General features: G+C 42.8%; 1 long non-coding RNA gene across 1 annotated transcript; it reads right to left on the bottom strand.

Annotated features, from left to right (window-relative positions):
* Positions 1-5,355: 5,355 nt before the first annotated feature.
* On the bottom strand, positions 5,356-6,932 carry LOC135031679 (uncharacterized). The gene is made up of 3 exons (XR_010227375.1): positions 6,807-6,932; positions 6,475-6,496; positions 5,356-5,469 (listed from the first exon to the last, which is right to left on the bottom strand). It is a non-coding gene; the product is annotated as an uncharacterized LOC135031679 (long non-coding RNA).
* Positions 6,933-7,567: the final 635 nt, after the last annotated feature.

Genomic DNA, 7,567 nt, shown 5'->3' with positions numbered 1-7,567 from the left:
GTGCATTTTAGTTTTGCAGTTTGCTGACACAGTGACCACCAGTATACTATATATAGCAGTACGGTACGGAAGGCCACTGCTGTACCTACCTCTGTTTTGTCATTAAGTTAACTATCCATCTACATTCTATACCTGTGGTGCATTTTAGTTTTGCAGTTTGCTGACACAGTGACCACCAGTATACTATATATAGCAGTACGGAAGGCCACTGCTGTGCCTACCTCTGTGTCGTCATTAAGTATACTATCCATCTACATTCTATACCTGTGGTGCGCCTCTTTTTTTCTTTGCATCATGTGCTGTTTGGGGACAATTTTTTTGAAGTGCCATCCTGCCTGACACTGCGGTGCCACTCCTAGATGGGCCAGGTGTTTGTGTCGGCCACTTGTGTTGCTTAGCTTAGTCACACAGCGACCTTGGTGCGCCTCTTTTTTTCTTTGCATCATGTGCTGTTTGGGGACAATTTTTTTGAAGTGCCATCCTGTCTGACACTGCATTGCCACTCCTAGATGGGCCAGGTGTTTGTTTCGGCCACTTGGGTCGCTTAGCTTAGTCACACAGCTACCTCATTGCTCCTCTTTTTTTCTTTGCATCATGTGCTGTTTGGGGACAATTTTTTTGAAGTGCCATCCTGCCTGACACTGCAGTGCCACTCCTAGATGGGCCAGGTGTTTGTGTCGGCCACTTGTGTTGCTTAGCTTAGTCACACAGCGACCTTGGTGCGCCTCTTTTTTTCTTTGCATCATGTGCTGTTTGGGGACAATTTTTTTGAAGTGCCATCCTGTCTGACTCTGCAGTGCCACTCCTAGATGGGCCAGGTGTTTGTGTCGGCCACTTGGGTCGCATAGCTTAGTCACACAGCGACCTTGGTGCGCCTCTTTTTTTCTTTGCATCATGTGCTGTTTGGGGACAATCTTTTTGAAGTGCCATCCTGTCTGACACTGGGAGAGCTGCTTCCAGCACAATGATAGTAAATCTCAAGGCTGAAGAGCTGTGCACTGACCCCTGATCACCAACATTACAGGGAATCTGAATTCTTATGTTTGGGGAATGGGAGATGCTGCTCCCTGGACCCACAGCACTTAGGGCATACAGTCAGCAAATTGGGAGAGCTCCAGCAGTACAAGGGTGCAGGGCTGTGTAGGAAAAGCCAAGCACTGAATGCTGGTCACAGTCCAAAAGCAAATATACAAATGTTTAAAATAAAGTGCACAAAGTGTACAAGTATACTGTATTATAATAGTGTATGCGCAGCATTGAGCTGGGACTGCAGGCCCCAAGCTGCAGTGACTAAAGCCTGGTGCTGGTCACCAGACACAGAATATGTGTATGATGTATTTATGATGTGTGCAGCACTAAGCCAGGTGATCAGTCTATATCCAGGACAGGGGAAGTGAGAGAACACTATAATGCCGTGGAGGGGGGGACATCCGGAGCGGCACCCGCCAGTCAGTCTCTGCACACGCCTATGAATATGTGTATGATGTATTTATGATGTGTGCAGCACTAAGCCAGGAGAGCAGTCTTGAGCTGCAATGCTGTATTTTTTAAAGAGTGAAAAAAGTATTTTAAAGCAAAGTGCACTTACTGTACTTGTATTACTGGTGGTCTATGGGCAATCTGGAGCTCTTTGTCCACTACTTTGATCCTCCAGCCTCTTCAGAGCCACTTCCCATTGTAAGCGTCTCTGTCTGGGTGTGCGCATGCACCCGGACGGAGAAGCTCTCCATTAAAGTGAATGGGGCGCGTCTCCGCCTGGGTGTGTGCGCCCATCCAGACGGAGACTCTCACAATGTCCAGGCACGCCCAGGCAGATGCACCTAGTCACAGACAGAACCACAACTAGCGTGGCTCCATCTGTACCTTCACAATTAGCTTTTCTGCATGGTAGCAGTATAGGAAGGTAGAGGAAAAGCTGGTCAAGTTTGCCAGGTAAGTTATTTGGGTGGGTTATTTTATTTCTGTGCAGGGTAAATACTGGCTGCTTTATTTTTACACTGCAAATTAGATTGCAGATTGAACACACCACACCCAAATCTAACTCTCTCTGCACATGTTACATCTGCCTCACCTGCAGTGCACATGGTTTTGCCCAACTGCTAAAAAATTTCCTGCTGCGATCAACTTGGAATTACCCCCATAATTCAGAAGATTTGCCACCTAAATATAGAGTTCCATTGTTTGACAATATAAGATTACTAGAGGATATGATTCCACAGTTGTACGCTTTTTCTGTATAGATGTGGACTCTGATTTGTAACCCTATGCAATTTGTCAATGGGACTTCATCAGGGATATGTATTATAGCAATTGTTTAGAAACTGTGATCCCATCGAGGCATAGGGACATGAATAACCTTGCTTTTGTAAACTCTTACTTATGTTGTACGATATATCTTCTATCTTGAGCACATTCCTGTGTACAACACATTCCTACCTGTAACATTGGACATTTGTCCATCAGAACACGGGACACAGTCATAGCAGCAGACATGGAATCTTCCATTAGAGGCTTTTCTGTATCCAGGAGGACATCTGTCATTGCACCGAGATTGTGGGGTCTTGTAAAGAGAGAATTAATATATTATTATTTAACACATTTTACATATTTGTTTTATATATGTGTGTGTGTGTGTGTGTGTGTGTGTGTGTGTGTGTGTGTGTGTGTGTGTTTGTGTTTGTATGTCAACACGCTTGCATTAGCCCATGGATTTACTTGCATGGATGTCTGTTGCTCAGCTGTATTCATTTCACAACACCAGTAGTGCATCTGATATTGTGATGTATATTTTATATTGTACATACATTATTGATCACAAATTGTCTTTGTAAACAGTGGCCCTCATTCCGAGTTGGTCGCTAAGATTTTCGTTCGCACCACCTATTCGTAAAGTTGCGTTAATGTAGTAAATTTGCGAACATCCGCCCCCAACGTATTTTTGCTCATTCGTACGCAGTATTACACAAAGTGGGCGTACGCCAAATGACATCGCAGCAATGCGAAAACATCGCAGCAATGCGAAACCATCGCATTAACACATACTTCATCGTAAAAATACTAAGTTGTAGTAGATTTACACATTTATCATTAAAAGTGCACACTTTTGCGGACAAACGCACCACAATGGTTTTTTTAGACTATTAAGTGGAATAACACCTTTCAATTAAAAGTCCACAAGCCCTCCTCAATTACGAATCCAATTAGTGAAATGATTTGTAATGTTCATGATCAATTAAGTCTTTTTAAAATACCTGAAGAACACTTTGTAGCCATAATTGTACATCCACATTTATTTTTTATTACTATAAATCTAGATGTTTGAAATGTGCTTGGTCTAATGTTTTTTGTTTTATTTTTGAGTACAGTTTTAGTATGTGAATGAAGGTGTTTGCATGTTTATTTAGACAATAACAACATATGTCTTTTTTAAATTTTAAACAAACTTACGTTAGATGTATGAAATGTTTAAGGTAATAAATGTCTGATAGGCAATCTGCTGTTCCTTTATTGCATTAATAAATAATAAACACCCGCTTAACTTGAAAAATATTTTTGTTTTATTTTTGGTTTTTTTTTGTAAAAGAATATAAACATCAAACTTTTTTTTATTTTTTTATAAAAATTAATTAAATGTTTGCAGCTGGTCAACAAGACCCAGCAAGGCCTGTAGATGTTGCCTCATGTTGCCCAGAATGGACGCAAAAGATGTGGGATCTCCAACGGCAACATCTGAAATTAAGAGACCACATAAACATTAATAACTTACTCACATTACTTATTATACAAGCAAGGCACAAAGCACACTTTAATGCAGGCATGTCAAAACTGCATCCCTCAAGCTGGTGTGAAACTACATATACCAGCATGCCTTGACACAGTTTTGGGGCCAGGGAATGCCAAAGCTGTGTCAGGGCATGCTGGGATGTGTAGTTTCTCAACAGTTGGAGGTCCGCAGTTTGGACAGGCCTGCTTAATGGCAAAGTTACTACATCATGGCTGTTTTATGGTACAATCATTAGCAGAACAACACACAAGCCTGCTCAGGCTTTTTTTTTATATTTTAACAGTTTACAAGACCATGGGGTACATTTACTACTATGTGAGTTCTATTTAAGATGGAGCGTTGCCCATAGCAAACAAGCAAAAATAAGAATATTATCTTGGAGAAGTGGTTACACAATTTTAAAGTATAATCTTATTGGTTGCTATGGGCGACATCCCATGTTAAAGATAACTACCATCTTCGACAATGTTACACCATGTTGGCATTCATTCACATCTGGTGTGATATTTTTGAATTTTTTATGGGTTTGGTCCTGCATCATCACACTGCATATCAACATCTTCAGAAGGACAACATATCCTAGCATGCCCACACTCCCTGAAAGCTGCCCTTACTAAATATGGTCAAACAGGTTTGACTTTATCCAATAATCATTTTGTGAGTGTAACTTTCACACAACAAATCATTGTGTCATTAGGCTGCCTAACAAAGTGAAGCATGTGATTTGTAAGTGCAAATATTAAGAATACACAGGCACAAGTGTAAAAGACCAACAACATACTAAACTCCACTCAGGTCTAACTGTTTCCCAGAAAACCTAACACATATAAACCCTGTTGTCCTGGCAACCCTGTTGAACTAATGAGTGTCGACCTAGAGTGGACACACAAAACATTGCACAGATAAACACTGTACATATAATGACACTCACAAAAATGTAAATGCAACATGTAGACCATGAAGAATAACACAAAAATTTGTCCTTGGTACAAGAATTCCAACAGTACAACACTGCATGTTTTGTCATTGTAAGTGTAAGTAGGTAATCATTATTTTTAACATGTTAAAACACTTACTTTCCTCTGCAACATGATGGTTCCCAGATATCTCATCAGGGGCTTCTTCTGCCCATTCACTGGGTGGGGAAGGCGGCTGGATGGGGGAAGGCGGCTGGATGGGGGAAGGAGGAGGGATTGGGGAAGGAGGAGGGATTGGGGAAGGAGGAGGGATGGGGGAAGGAGGCTGGATGGGGGAAGGAGGCTGGATTGGGGAGGTAATTTCAGAGGGTGGGTCTGATTGAAAGGGCGAGGGGGGCGGAGAGAAAGTTAAGCCAATAGAGGGTGAGGGGGGCTGAGAAGGAGAGTTGGAAGTTGAAGGAGAAGGGGTATGGGAAGGAGGAGAAGGGGTCACAGAAAGAGATGGAGAGGTGGGCTGAGAAGGGGAGTGGAAAGTGGAGTGGGCCTGGGAAGCTGATGGTGCCTTGGAAGCTGAGGGGGACTGTGAAGCTGAGGGGGACTGGGAAGCTGAGGGGGACTGGGAAGCTGAGGGGGACTGGGAAGCTGAGGGGGACTGGGAAGGGGAGGGGGACTGGGAAGGGGAGGGGGACTGGGAAGGGGAGGGGGAGTGAGAAGGGGAGGGGGACTGGGAAGGGGAAGGGGGCTGAGAGGTCTGCCGTTGTTGTCGTCCTATAATGATATTTTTTGAAAAATTTACTTAGCATGTTAAATTACATACTAAACAATTTGAAATTTCACTGTTCTGTTCCATGTAAAATACAGTGGGTTTTTTTAGTGTAAAAAACACGTTTTAAAATACTCTTCATGTTGCCCACAGCAAACAAAATGAGTCCAAACTATTATTTTGAAACTTATTCCTTAATCTATTCCATTGAGTCATATTGATTGGTCTAGGCAACATCACCAGATCACTATTCAAGGCACCTTATTATATAGACAGCACTGATCAAGTTTTTGGGTACAGTTTCCTGCCTGGTTATTAATTCTGGAAAACATGCACTTGTTTGTTGACACTTTGCTACAGTCAGTACTGTTTGCCCTAACCACACACACTGGCCTATTTTTAAAAAATGGTCACTCAGTGTTGCAATTAGCCTACCACTTAGTGTAAATTTGCACAATTTATGCTAATAATCTTATGTAATGTAACTTACTGCGTGCATGCATTGCCCGTATTTGCTGGCGGATCTCCGCCAACAGCTCTGGAGTCCTCCTGCGGAGATCACTCCACCTCCTCTCCAGTTGGATGATTGTCCGCCTGCTGCGGACGCGAGTCCGCAGCAGGCGGCGGACCTCCGCGTAGGCCTCGCGCTTAACCCGATTTGGGATGAAGCGCCCAACGCGGCCTACGCGGCGGTCCATCACCGCAACCAGGACGCGGAGCTCCCGCCTAGTGAAAGGTGCCGCACGCATCATGGCAATGGCGTTTTCCTTATTTGGGCATATATTTATAGTGTCTGTTAGCATGTGATTGGTCCAAAATCTATGTTGTCATTTCTAATAACTTTATTGATCTTTGCAATGCTGTGAAGAGCAGAGTGTTATTTCGCACGAGCGGAAATACGCATTCACAGAAGCAAATTTTTAACATAAAAACAAAAAAAACAACAACACAAACACAGACACAGAGACACACAGTTTTGACCTAAATTCAAAACATATCTGTGTACTCACCACAGTTTGTGTGCTCATTCAGCTGGACAGTCACAAAGTGGGCAACATTCAGTTTCATTTGTTTGTGTGTTTGTAGAAAAAAATCAGGATTTTAGGATAGAAAACAAATAAGGACACTATTTAGCAACATCACAGCTTTATTATTTCTAGCCAAAAATTGAAAGCTTAACGTGTTAACGGATTTTTAGTATAATAAATATTACACATTCCAACACACCAAAAGCATTACACAATGACCTTACAATATCAAAGAAAATTTCAACATTAGAAATAATACATAAGCATACTGTGCTTTTAATTTTGTAGAAAAAGGTAATTTAAAAACACTATACCTGAAATATTCCGCAACAATGCTTGCCCTGACTTGGCTCCCCCTCCGTGTAACACTCCCCCCACCGAAGTGTCGAACAACCCCTGGCTCCTCATCAGGCAATTCCTCTGTCTGAGGAAGCTCTACGCTACTCCTTACCGTGATATTGTGTAGTATAGCGCACAGGACCACTATTTTACTTGCCATCTCCGGCGAATACATGATGTCGCCACCAGTGCGGTGGAGCACACGAAACCGCCCTTTAAGGACCCCAATTGTGCGCTCCACCAGCTGCCTAGTGGCAGTAAGCGCGGAGTTAAATGCCGTCTGTGGTCCTGGCCTGGGATTACGGTAAGGAGTCATGAGCCAGGGGGTGCAAGGATATCCACAGTCTCCTGTTTGATGAAAAACCAACATTAGAAAGAGTATATTTTGGCAAAAAAAATTCGTTTTGCCAGACAAATGTGGACCAACTCACCCAATAACCACATGTCTGCTCGTTGACTTGATCTTAATCTGTGCCATATCCCTGATTGTCTAATGACATATGCATCATGGGAGCTTCCAGTAAACTTTGCATTCAGGGAAAGGATCTGGAGGGATGGCCCACAAACAACCATTACATTCAGAGAATGAAACAGTTTCCTGTTTCGAAAAATTTCTTTATTATGTCTTGGTGGCTGAATAGCTACATGTGTGCCAATACACAACCCCAATAACATGTGGGAAGCGACTACCACCTTCCTCAAATTGCCGCTTCACCACATCTAGGGCACCAACATC

Source organism: Pseudophryne corroboree, chromosome 1 (assembly GCF_028390025.1).
Source record: "Pseudophryne corroboree isolate aPseCor3 chromosome 1, aPseCor3.hap2, whole genome shotgun sequence".
Taxonomy (NCBI): Eukaryota; Metazoa; Chordata; class Amphibia; order Anura; family Myobatrachidae; genus Pseudophryne; species Pseudophryne corroboree.
This window is presented reverse-complemented; position numbering and strand designations above follow the sequence as displayed.